General features: G+C 38.6%; 2 pseudogenes; one reads left to right on the top strand and one right to left on the bottom strand.

The window, feature by feature from the left end:
- The first annotated feature begins 606 nt into the window (after positions 1 to 606).
- LOC102860784 lies at positions 607 to 1,136 on the top strand (annotated as a pseudogene).
- Positions 1,137 to 3,181: 2,045 nt separating this feature from the next.
- On the bottom strand, positions 3,182 to 4,132 carry LOC102859165 (annotated as a pseudogene).
- Positions 4,133 to 14,203: the final 10,071 nt, after the last annotated feature.

Here is a 14,203-nt window from a genome sequence, read left to right on the forward strand (position 1 = left end):
TATAAAAAAAAAAACCCTATGGAGCAGATTTCTGTTCTGAACACATGGAGTTGTCCATTGAGATGGAAAAGTATTAATAGGTTGAACGGAGTGGAAGACAGGGAGTCATTGCTTGGGGCACTGGAATAATTTGGGAATAAATTGTGGTGATGATTATGCAACTGAATTGTACATGTCCAAAATGTTGACCTGCCAAATGTTTTTATCTATTTTTGCCACATTAAAAAACAAACAACCTGAAAAAAAAAATATTGAATGACACTGAAAGTATAAAAAAAAGATGGAAGGAATACAGAGTCATATGCCAAAAATAATTGATCAACACAAAGTCATTTCAGAAAGAAGCATATGATCAAGAACGAATGGTACTATTATGCAAAACCATCATTCTCAATGGAGAAAGACTAAAGGCATTCCCCTTGCAAACAGGGATCGGGAAAGGATACCCACTGTCACCACTCATATTCAACATTGTATTGGAAGTACTTGCTGGGGCAATACAAGAAGAGAAAGAATTAAGAGGCATCCAAATTGGCAAAGAGGTGATAAAACTGTTATTATAGCTTTTTTTTTTTTGCGGGTCGTGGCGAACGCCAAGAGATCACTATGAAAGCTTCGGGAACACTTCCTGAGTACAAGGTGGTGGGGCGCTGCTTGCCCACCCCCGAGTATCGGACTCCACACTTTACCACAAGGGCATCTTCGCCCCCAACCATGTTGTTGCCAAGTCCCGCTTTTGGTACTTTGTGTCACTGCTGAAGAAGATGAAGAAGTCTTCTGGGGAAATTGTATACTGTGGACAGGTGTTTGAGAAGTCCCCCTTGCGTGTGAAGAACTTTGTCATCTGGCTGCGCTACAACTTCCGCAGTGGGACCCACAACATGTACCGGGAATACCGGGACCTGACCACCGCAGGAGCTGTCACCCAGTGCTACCGTGACATGGGCGCTCGGCATCATGACAGGGCTCACTCTATCCAGATCATGAAGGTGGAGGAGATCGCAGCCAACAAGTGCCGCCGACCTGCAGTCAAGCAGTTCCATGACTCCAAGACCAAGTTCCCACTGCCCCACCGGGTCCTACGTCGCCAGCACAAGCCACGGTTCACCACCAAGCAGCCCAACACTTTCTTCTAGGCACAGCCCCTCTGCCTCATCTCAGTGTGCCCAATAAAACGCCTTGGAGATTGGGGGGGGGGGAAATGTTATTTTAAAAAAATGGTGGAAAAGCGGAAAAAAAAAAACCCAAGGATTCAAACTATAAGTCTTAGAGCTAGTAGAACAATTTAGTCAAGTGCCAGGATACAAGATCAATATCCAAAGAAGCAAGGGGATTCCTCTACAGTAGCAAAGGGGGCATAGAAAAGGAAACTAAGAAAGCAATGCCGTTTACAATGTTGTTGTTGTTGTTGTTTAATGCCGTCGAGTCATAGACGACTCATAGCGACCCTATGAACGAACAGCCTGAGCATTGTTCGTACATATAGTTTCCGGAGGCAAGCCATTTCAGAAGTGGATGCCACTCCTGCTTCCAGGCTTGATTTAGTAGGGAAGCTCCAGCCAACACTGTCAACCATGGGTGCCGCTTACAACAGGCAACCACAAATTGAGATACTTGAGAGTAAACCTAACTAGAGACACAAAAGACTTTGTAAAGAAAACCACAGATAACTGTTTTCATTGTTGTCGTTACGTGCCGTTGAGTCGCCTGCGACTCATAGCGACCCTATGTACAACAGCCCTAAACTCCGCTCTGTCCTGTGCCAATCGCACTGTCTCTGACACTCCCATCCCAATTATCCCAGTCACTGAATCAATCCACCTCATAGAGGGCCTTCCTCTCCTGCGCCGTCCCTCCACCCTCCCAAGCATGATGTCCCTCTCTAAGGACCTGTCTCTCCTCACAACATGTCCAAAGTAAGTTAGACGGAGCCTCAGAATTCTTGCCTCCAAGGAGCCACCTGGTTTAACCCTCTCCAGGACAAATCTGTTTGTTTTCCTAGCAGTCCATGGTATTCTCAATACTCTTCTCCAGCACCACAGCTCAAAGGCATCAATTCTCCTTCTATCCTCCTTGGTCATTGTCCAACTCTCTGATGCATAACACGTGATTGCGAAGACCATGGCCTGTATCAGACGCACCTTAGTCTCCAGAGAGACACCACTGCTCTTCAGCACTTTGGAGAGGTCCCTAACAGCAGACTTTCCCATGGCAATGAACCTTTTAATTTCCTGGCTGCTGGTGCCAAGACTGTTGACTATGGAGCCAAGCAAACTAAAGCTGTGTACAATCTCAATCTCTTCACCATCCATCCTGATGCTGCCAATTGGTCCAGTGGTGAGAATCTTTGTCTTCTTGACATTGAGCCTCAATCCATATTGTAGGCTGCAGTCCTTGACACTCTGCAGCAGGCACTTCAGGTCCTCCTCAGTTTCAGCAAGCAGGGTTGTATCATCCGCATAACGCAGATTGTTGATAAATCGTCCACCAATCTTGACCCCACATTTCTCCTCATAGAGCCCAGCCTCCCGGATAATCTGTTCTGCATATCACTACCACAAGAAAAAAATAAGATACCTAAATACAAGTGAAAACGTTCCCTATTCTTGGACGAAAGATTCAATAATGTGAAAGTTACAATCCTACCAAAAGATATCTACATGTTTAATGCAATCCCAATACAGATTTCAACTTCCTTTTTCAAAGGAAATAAAAAAGGCAATTGGCAAGTTTATTTGGAAAGGAGAGAGACCTTGAATAAGCAAAGCACTTGTGGAAAACAAGAATGAAGTGGAAGGTATAGCACTCCCTGATCTCAAAACCTACCACACAATTGTAATAACTCAAACAGCATGGTACTGATAAAATGACAGACACATAGATCAACGTAACAGAATAGAGAACCCAGAAATCAGTTCACCTACTTATGGTTAACTGGTGCTCTACAAGGAAACAAAGTCTCTCAGATGGGGAAAGGATCACCTCTTCAATAAACGGTGCTGGCAAAACTGGACTTCTACCTGCAGAAAGCAGAAACGGGATCCACATCACACAATATACACAAAAATCAACTAAAAATGGATCAGAGATGTAAAGATAAAGCTCAAAACCATAAAGATTTTAAGAGACAAAAATGGGACCTTTTCAAATCTTCATAACATGTTTGAATATCTGATGTTTATTATAACAAGCAGCCAAGGTAGCAATGGCCGTGATGTTTATTATAACAAGCAGCCAAGGTAGCAATGGCCGTTACCTGTGGAATAGCACAGAAGTGAAATATAATTTGGTTCTTAAGCCTTGAAAGGTAGGTGCTGACATCTGCCATGTAGTGCGATACATTGGGTATAAGTTCATTCAGGCACTGACAACCAAGTCAACATTGTCTGGTTTGGCAACATCACCCAGCTTCTCCACATGTTTGCTCCAAATCTCTTGAAGCCAAAATTCTCTTCTTTCTCACTGTTCTTCCAGATAATCACGAATTATGTTTGTTTTCTGCAAAAATAGGGATATAGAGTTGGCAAGCTTTGTATCCTCACCAACTTCAGGGTCTTCTAACTCTGAAGCTGAGAACAGGTGGGAAAAGCCAATTCCCACCAGTCCAGCAACATAGTGACAGTACTTGTCCTATTCTTGCCCAGAGGTCACATGTTTATCCAAAAACTCTGCCATTCCATATCCCATCTTCCAGCAAATGTTAACAGTCAGTGTATTGGACATTTTTCAGCTAGATTTCTAAACTCAAGAGATATCATTTGAAAATCCTCTAACATTTACTGATCCTTCTCCTTTCTCTCCAAGAACCACTGGTTCATAAAAGTAAGAATGAAAGTTGTGTAATGTGGGGATCATTTTTTCCTATACTTAGGGTCATGTCATCTTCAATGGTGTCCAGAGCTCTAAGAACTAAATAAAATATGCATACTGCATGGTACATTTCCCCATCCAGTCCCTGGATAACAGCTGTGAAACTGTGACTGGTCTGATTCAGATACATGTAGCAGGTTTTCAAGCTGTTGCTCAGAGACTCCAGGTCCATCTTTGGCAGCATCTTCTGGCTGCCCCCCATCTGGAAGCGCAGCACATTGTAAAATTCCTCAGGTTGCCCCAATCACTTCACAAACTCCATCCTGTAAAGATATCTATCCTGCACCATTTTTACAATCTCTGCCATGCTTAAGCCCACTGCAGTAAACACTGTGTCTGTACTTCTTGTTGAATTCTTCCTTTCTTTCTCTGACCCTCTGTCTTCCCCAACATTCTGTCTCTAAGGATTGTTCTTTCTGAATGAATGTCCAAAGTAAGTGAGATAAAATTTTACCATCCATGTCTCACAGGAGCACCCCGATTGTACTTCCTTTGTGACAGATGTGTGTGCTTGTTTTGGCAGTGTATGGAATATTCAATAGTCTTCATCAATGCCGCAGTACAAAGGCATAGTCTTCCTTGTCCACTGTCCAATTTTCAGATGCTTAGGAAGCAATCGAAAAGACCATGGCTTAGATCAGGTACATCTTATCCTTTAAACTGATGTCCTTAATCTTTAGAACTTTAGAGAGGTCCTTAACAGTTGTTTTCCCCAAAACAGCATATCCTTTGATTCTTTTACTTCTGCTACCATTAGTGCTGATTGTAGATCCAAGTAAAATGAAACTGTTAATAAATTCAATATTTTCTTCATCTGTCACAATGTTGCCTATTAGCCCAGTGTGAGTATTTTCTTTTCTTCATGTTGAGATATAATTTATATCAAAGGTGATAGTCTATGATCTTCCGCAACAAGTGCTTCAAGTCTTCTTTACTCTCTTCAAGGAAGGCTGTGTGATCAGCATAATAAAGATTGTTGATGAGTCTCCAATCTTGAGGTCACATCCTTCACATAGTCCATCTTCTCAAGTCATTTGTTCAGCATTCAGATTGAGTAAGTATGGAGAAAGTATACAACCATGATGCATTTTAATCCATATAGTGTTCCCTGTTCTATTTAAGCAACTGCTTCTTGGTCTATACAGGTTTTTAATGAGCACAATTAAGTGTTCTAGAACTTCCCATTCTTCTCATTGTTAACTGTAGTTTGTTATTCTCTACAGTCAAACCTTTGTAAAGTCAACAAAACACATCTTTCTGGTATTCTCTGCTTTCAGAAAAGATCCATCTATCAGCAATGATATTCATTGTTCCATGGCCTCTTCTGAATTCAGCTTGAATTTCTGGCAGTTATCTACTGATTTTCCATTTCATTAATGTTTTATTAATCTTCAGCAAGATTTGACTGGCATGTGATATTAATGATATTGTTTAATACTGTCCATAGTCTATTAGATCACTCTTTTTGGAAATGGGAACAAATATGGACTCTTCCAGTCAGTTGATCAAGTAGCTAGCTTCCATATTTCTTGGCAGAGCACATCTAGGATTGCATCTGTTTTCTGAAACACCTCAACTGGTATTCCATCAATGCCAGGGGGCTCCTTTTCTACTAGTGCCGTCAGTGCAGCTTAGACTTCTTCTTTAAAGATTATTGGTTCTTGACCACATACTACTTCCAGAAATAGTTCCATGTCTACCAATTCTTTTCCCCCAACCATTCATTGTTGCATATTTTCCTCCCTGTCAACCACTCCCCCCAATTCATTTTTCTCTTTGATAAAAATTATTGCATTGTTATACAATCTTCCCCTCACTCCACTTTACTATGCAGCTCTTATTCTGGACACTTATCATGCAAATAACACCTAATTATATATTCCTTTTAAACAGTTCTCTCCCTCATCTATTTCAGTGCAGTGTACATAATTTATCCCCTCTCTTCTTAGTTTCCCCCAACCTCGATATCAGTCCTGTTTTATAACAATGGCATGATGAAGTATTTGTCCTTTTGTGACTGAGATATTTCACTCAGCATAATGTCCTCCAGGGTCACCCATTTTGTATACTTCATGAGTTTCTTGTTTTTCAATGCTGCATAGTGAATATACCAGAGCTTCTCTATCCATTTGCATGTATGTGGGCACTTAGCTTGTTTCCAACTCCTTGCTATCATGAACAAAGCAGCAATAAACATGGGTGTGCATATTTCTACTTGGGTGGCAACTCTAATTTCTTTAAGTTATATTCCCAGTAATGGAATTTCTGGAAATGGTCAAATAGAAATCTATTTGCAACTTTTTGAGAAAGTACCATACTGCCTTCCATAGTGATTGTACCATTTTACACTCCTACCAACAGAGAATAAGGGTTCCAGATTCTACTCAACCTCTCCACCATTTGTTGTCTGCTGCTCTGTTGAATTTTGCTATTCTTACTGAGGTGAGATGATACATCATAGTTGGTTTGATTTGCATCTCTCTAAGAGTCAGGGATGTTTAACATTTTTCCATGTGTTTGTTTGCCATCTGAATGTCTTCTTTGGTCAAATGGCTGTGCCCATTTTTCAATTGGGTTGTTTTCTTTATCTTTTTGTGGTGCTTGGGTATTCTATAAATTCTAGATATAAGTCCTTTTCAGGCATGTCATTACCAAACATTTTTTCCTAGTCTGTGTCTTCCCTTTTTACCACGTTGGAGAAGCTTTTGGAAATGTATAGGGATTTGATTCTTAGAAGGTCTCATTAGTCTACTTTATCCTCTCCTGGTTGTAGGTTTTTCAGGATGCTTAGAAGACTGCTCATGTTGTAGATTAGTGCTTCTGGAGTTCTTCCAAGCTTTTCTGTAATGATATTTCTAGTCCTTGGTTTTAGTCCAAGGTCCTTGATCCATTTTGAGTTGGGTTTTGTGTATGGTATGAGGTGTGGATCTTGTTTGAGTTTTCTGCAGATAGTTTTCCAATTTTGCCAACACCATTTGTTAAAAAGGCTGTAATTTCTTCACTTAACTGAAGGATATGATCCTTATAAAAAATCAGTTGATCATAGGTAAATAGACTGATTTCTAGGTTCTCAATTCTATTCCATTAATCTATGTGTCTGCCATTGTACCAGTACCACACTGTCTTGACCACCATGGCAATGCAGTAGGATTTGAAATCAGGTAGTGAGATGCCTCCTACCTTGTTTCTCTTTTTAAGGAGTGCTTTGCTTATTCAGGGCCTCTTTCCATTCCAAATCAAATTGGAGATTGCTTTTTCCATCTCGTTGAAGAATAGAATTGGTATTTGTATTGAGATTGCATTGAACATGTAGATTGCCTTTGGAAGGATTGCCATTTTAACAATATTAAGTCTTCCTATGCAAGACCAAGGTATATTCTTCCATTTCTTCAAGTCTCTTTTTGTTTCTTGTAGTAATGTTTTGTAATTTTCTTTGAATAGATCCTTTGCATTTCTAGTTAGATTTACTCCCATGTATTTAATCTTGTGATTAGCTATTGTGATGGGTATTGCTTTTTTAGCTCCAGTTCTGTATTCTCTTTGTCACTGTGGAGAAATCCAATTGATTTTTGTATGTTGATCTTGTATCCTGCCACTTTGCTGAATTGGTCAACTACATCCAGTAGTTTTCTTGCTGAGTATTTAGGGTTTTCTAAGTATACTATCATATCGCCTACATATAGAGTTACTTTTATTTCTACTTTGCCAGTTTGGATACCTCTTATTTCCTTCTTTTGTCTTATTGCTATCACTAAGATATCCAATATAATATTGAGTAGGAGAAGTGATATTGGGCATCCTTGCCCAGTTCCTTTTCTCAAAAGGAATGACTTTTATCTCTCTCCATTGAGAACAATGTTGGCTCTCAGGTTTGCGTATATAATTTTATTTTTACTGTGTTGAGGAAATTCCCCTCCCACCAATTCTTTCAGCACAGTGAGTCACTCTGTATATTTCTTCTATCTTCTTTTGATGGACTCTTCATCATTCAAGATTTTGCCCATGGAATCCTTTAGTCTGTAAACTCAAGACTTGCATTTGGTCTTTAGTTCTTTGAGCTTGATAAATGCTGAGCATGTCCTTCTCTTTTTATTTTCTAACTCCATTTCCTTGCACATATTATTATAAAACTTTTCTCTGTCTTCTTGAGTTGCCCCTCTGAAATCATCTCTTTTACATCTGCATTCCTTACCCTTGTTTTGGCCTCTTTCATTCCAACACAAGTTCCAGACATTCATTTTCATCTATCTTTGTAATGATCCTTCACTTTATTCACAATGATATCCTTAATGTAATTCTGCAACTCACCTGGTCTTCAGTCATTACTGTTCAATGCATCAAGTCAATTTTTAAGATGGTTTTTAAATTTAGTTGGTATACACGCAAAGTCCTATTCTAGTTCTTAAAGACTTGTTTTCATTTTCTTCAACTTCAGTTTGAAGTTACAAATGAGCAGTCGGTGATCCATTCCACAATCAGCTACTGGTCTAACTTTGACTGCTGATACTGAGTTTCTCCAATATCTCTTTCTACATATGTGGTCAATCTGATTCCTGTGTATTCATCAGGTGAAGTTCATTTGTATAGTTGTTGTTTATGGTATTTATAATTAGTAAATCAAACATTGTATAAAATTCCGTTATACAATATCCAGCTTCATTTCTGTCACCAAAGCCTTATTTTCCATTTATTAGTTCTTCTTTGCTTCCAACTTTTACAATCCAGTTACCAAATATTATTAGTGAATCTTGACTGCTTGTTTGATCAATCTTGGGCTGCAAAAGTTGATAGAAATCCTCAATTCATTTATCTTTGGGGTTTATGGTTGGTGTGTATATTTGAATAATAGTTACATTTACAGGATGTCTGTGTGAATGAATAATATTCTAACATTCATGGCATTATACCACAGGACAGATCCGAAAATGCTCTTTTTGAGGGTAAGTGATATATCATTTCTCTTCAATTTGTCATTTCTACCGTAGTAGAGCATGTGATTGTCTGATTCAAAACAACCAATATATTTATTATGCTATGACTGTACTATATGCATTGATTTAAATTATCAAATATCATTTAAATCTTATGTACTTATTTTTGATAATTGATATACTTGTTGTTAAGTGCCGTCGAGTCACAGGCGACTCATAGTGACCCTATGAAGGAGAGTCTTCAATGCTTGGGTGTCTTTCTTCCTCTCTCCAGGTTCATAGTGTTTCCAGAGGCGAGCTGTTATGGAAGTGGATGCCACTCCTGCTTCCAAGTTTGTTTTTGATGTACTTATTTCTTATTACTGATGCCTTTGAGTTATAGTGCTGAAGAAGAGTGTTGACTATACCATGGACTGCCAGGATAACAAACAAGCTCATCTTAGAGAGGGTGAAGTCAGTCTGCTCCTTGGAGGCAAGATTTCTGAGGCTTCATACAACATACTTTGGACATGTTGCAAGGAGAGACCAGTCCTTGGAGAGGGATACCATACTTGGAAGGGTGAAGGGATGGAGAAAGAGAGGGAGACCGCTGGTGAGATGGATTGAAACAGTAGGGTAATAAGGTTAGATGTGTCAGAGACAGTGAAGTTGGCACAGGATAGAACAGGTTTCAGGGTTGTTCTACATAGGATCGCTATAAGTTGCGAGTGACTTGACAGCACTTAACGACAACAACTTATTTTTGTATAATTTTGCTGTAAGAAATGTGTTAAAAAAATTTAAAAAAAAAGAAATGTGTTAAATGTTACTTTGATTTTTCTGACTTCTTCTAATTCTGTCAAGTTTTAGTAAGTATTTCATGCTTTATTGATAGGTACAAAAAAAGTTTATGGGCATTCTAGCTTCCTAATGCAGTGTCCACATTATATAACATGGTTTGGGAGTTCTTAAATGGTCCAAAGATTTAGTACTTGTCTCCTAATCATAAATATTGGCAGTTCAAACCTACCCAATGGTACTTCTTTTATTTCTATTTTCCTTTCACTTGTGTTTTGATTTTACTATTTTAACACAGCTTTCTTTTGAATATTATTGACGATTCATCATTTTGCATCCTATTATTTTCAGGCTTTCTTTGTTACTTTTAAGATTAACCTCTTTTAAGAAACACATTCAACATTCACATTTCTGTCATCGGTATTAATGGTGTTATTTTCTATATTCCCATTTTATTTCCTCTGTTAATTTGGAAGTTACTTGCATGATCCATCATTTTATACCATTTTATCTCCAAGCTTTCTTTGTTACTTTTAAGACATATATCTTTTAAGCAGAACATTGATCTATCATCTAATGGTGACATTTTCTTCATTCACTCTCTATTCCTTGTTAATTTGAAAGTTATATTAAGAAGTTTCTCTTTTTTAACATATTTACATAACTATAAATTTCCCATTAGTTCTTAAATTACTCAAATTTCCATTACTTTCCAAATGTTCTATGTACTATCACTGCACCCACATATCTTCGTGTTCCTGTTCCTCTCTCTCTTTCTCATTGCTTTCAGGTATGACTCTTTGACAAGTTTCCAAGGCTGTAAATTGCATGGGACAAGATTGCCCATCTCTCTCCAAAGAGATGCTTTATTGATAGGTACAAAAAAGTTTATGGGTCCAAATTGCACAAGAAGCAAAGCCTTTGAATTAACAAAGCAACTCTCTGTGGACTAAATCATCACAGCTCCCCTGTTGTTATTAAGATTTTAGCTTTACTTTTAAAATACACTAGATTTTTTTTTCAATTAATATTTCCTTGTATTTACTAAAAATGTTATCCATTTTGAAATCATTGTTGCTTACTCTATGTCACACTGGCTCTCGGGGAATCTTATTTTTTAAAAATGTGTGTGTGTGTGTGTGTGTGTGTGTGTGTGTGTGTGTGGTCAAGTCAGATCCAACTGGCACAGGAGGAGATTGCCCCCCCTTCTCCAGTAAAGCATCTGGTGGATTTGAACCATGTGCCTTCAGGATCGTAGCACAGCTTCTTGCCATTAGGACACCAGAGCTCCCTTGGGCATCTTTTTTTTTTGTTACTTTATTTCCAAAGGCTATTCCTTTTCATGAAGGGTGCACTATCTCAGTAAATTTTTGTTTTAAAATAAAGAAACAGAGAGGGAGAGATATCCAACCACAAGAAAGAATTTGGACCCAGGTTCGTTTTGCAGAGTGAAAAAATTTTGTCCAAGATATATGGAAATCTTCAAGCAGCACCAGGCCTCCTGCAGAAGTTCAAAGGTGACAAAGGGCTTCTCCTAGGGAAAGAAAGCTTTTCCCTAAACCTAGCACCCTGAATTCAGGCTTCTAGCCTCATAAACTGTAGATGAATAAATTTCTATTTGTTAAAGCAAAAAAAAATTTATTTTGTCCTTTGTTTTCTATAATGTTCTAGCTAGGCTTTAAATGCAGATAGATGTTGACTGTCCCTCCTTAGTAAATTGGCATCCTTGCTCTCTTATCTTTTGACATTTAGTGTTCCCAGCTTGAAGTCTGCTGCTAGTTTGATGGTCATCCTTTAGTGATAATCTTTTTTCATTACAGCTCTTGAGATACCGCCCCCTTGTCTTTGATATTCTGAAGCTTCACCATCATCTGTGAAGTTATGAACTTGCTTTTATTTACTCTGTTTGGTACAATTTTGATCCAAGGAAAATTATACTCTGGTACACACAGTGCGATTGACACAGGACAGAGCGGAGTTTAGGGCTGTTGTACATAGGGTCGCTATGAGTCGCAGGCGACTCGACGGCACATAACAACAACAACAACAACAACACACTTTAGCTGTCATCCTTGGAAATAGTGTTTCTCCATCATTTCCTTGATTTTATGTTTTTGGTATTCCTATTAAATACATTTTGGAACTTTTAATCTATTCTCCATTTTTCTTAATGGCTTGTTATTTGGCTGTTCAACATTTTTTTTCAGACTCTGTTTCACAATTTTTTATCCCTTTTAATGATTCTTTCATTTGTGTCTTTGGGTATTCTAAACATTTTAATGTTGCTATCTTTCTGCAATACTTTATGGAGAAATTTCATGTAGAATGAGCTCATGTTTGGCTTGTTGCTAAAAAATGTAACTTTCAACCTCTATATTTCTTTTGAAAATGTGGTTAGCAGGTTCCTTTAGGGTGTCTCTCTCTCTCTTTCTGACATTATCCAGGTAGGTCATAAATCCAATGACAACAGAGGAAGAGAGAAAGATAACCACACAACGGAGAAGGTGATGTGACAATGAATACAGAGATTAGGGTGATGCAAACACAAGTAAAGGATTTATCAGAGTCATCAAAATCGGGACAAGAAAAAGAATGGATTCTCTACCTTGCATCTAGATTCCAGAACTGGAAAAAATATATTTCTATTATTTTTAGACATCAAGTTATTATGGCAACTGTAGAAAACAAAAGCACTGACCCAGGTAAAGAGGTAGACATAGGGAATAAGATAGAATTGGGTTCCAGATGAGAGATTGAAGGGAAGAGTACCAGAAGCTCCATTTTCTGAGTCAGAGAACAAAATCTAAGTCTGATCCAAAGCCAGACCAGGTGAAACCTTACCCCAAAAACCTGCACAAAGCTTCTTAAACACCTGGTCCTTTAAGGTAGTTCAATCTTGTTGCTGTGTACCATTGAGTTGGAACTAACTCATAGCTGGCCCTTCAATATGTTTTCAGGGACAGTAAATTGCACTGGAGGAAACTGGCCATTTTTCTCATACAGGTAGCTGGTGAATTCTAACAGTGTGCCTTTGGGTTGGCAGCTCAGGAATGGCTGGGCTATCAGGAATCAGAAGACCACAGCAGTTAGAGATCAGATCAGATCAGACTCCAAGGGAATCTGAGCAAGGTAAGTTATGCTTTCTGGCCTGTTATTTCCTCACTTGCACCATGCGCGTTGATTCAGTTCTCCAAAATTTATATTACAATGGATGTTCAGCATGTATTTCTCTGGGACCACTTATTACAGGATTTTGATCTAAGTTTTACCATGATGAAGCAACTATGAAAATGAGGTTGTCCCAGATCTCTGTTGTCCATAAAAGGTTATATCTTTCAGGTGCAGTACATTCCTAAAGGGGCATCAAAACATCATTTAAATGCACTTACTTGATTCTGTGCCTACAAAGAAGATCAACAATCAGCTTAAAGTGAAAATTGTTAAGGAAGTCCAAGGACATAAGCATTTTCCCTTAGAAGAGTCTGTGTCTTCAACAGAATGGGTTCCTAAACAGCCCCACCCTAGTTGTATCAAGTAATAAGACATACTTCAGCATAATTATTTCTGGCATGATGGTAATTTGTCCCAATACCATATGCAGGTTTGAGTTTCATCTTAAATGAGAGAATATAACTGGTTCAGAGCCCAAACCGCCGGTTTGGACTCAAAGACCACTCCCTTACACCTTGTATTTTATTTACAAGCCCACAAAACAAACACCGAGTGAATCTTTTTGGCTGTCTTGTAAGAAAATTGGTGCCCCAAGCCATCCTGGCACAGCCTCTGAAAAATTTTAAGATGAGTTGAAGTCAAGGAAAAACTGATCTGGGTAATTAAAAGACACATAAACAAAAGATCACTTAGCAAAATGACTTGTAGTAAAACCACTGTAAATTGTACTTTGAGGAAAACAAAACAATAAAATATTATAGCAAGTAAATGCATTAATTGCATTAAATGCCATTTCAGATCCATGGGCTTTCCCATTTGGGATTCTATAGTTTCATATATATATATTTTTTTTCCTTGACAAAAGCCTGAAGAAGTTAGTCTTTGAAACAAAGATCCTAGGTACAGCATGGGGGTGATGACACAGTGCAACAAGATAAAACAGCACCCGAAACAGAATAAGGGCTGCCTTTTCATTACACAGAGAGATCTAAGGATATAGTCCACAGGAAGTTGCACTACCAACCCAATGGTGGCACCTCTCTGGTGATCAGGATCCACCAGGCACTCCAGAGCAGAAAGATGGGAAATCACCTCTGCCACACAGTCTCAGAAAACCCATTAGAGGGTCAACTATGAGTTTGATCCAACTCAAAAATATGCATGCATACACATATACACACAGAGACACATACACACTCTTCTCCATTTTCCACTTAGCTGAATGTACTTCCTTGGCTAACAGGGCTAAATTCTTAACCATACCCTGAAGAGACCATAGCTGACATCCAAGCAGATATATGCACACCCATGTTTATTGCAGCTTTGTTCACAACAGCAAGGAGTTGGAAACAACCTAAGTGCCCATCAACAAACGAATGGCTAGAGAAGCTGTGGTATATTCGCACAATGGAATACTATGCTGCATTAAAAAACAAGGAACTCATGCAATATTA

The sequence above is a fragment of the Elephantulus edwardii genome, unplaced genomic scaffold (genome assembly GCF_000299155.1).
Source record: "Elephantulus edwardii isolate Elephantulus edwardi_28Jun2011 unplaced genomic scaffold, EleEdw1.0 scaffold00065, whole genome shotgun sequence".
NCBI classification, from domain to species: Eukaryota; Metazoa; Chordata; class Mammalia; order Macroscelidea; family Macroscelididae; genus Elephantulus; species Elephantulus edwardii.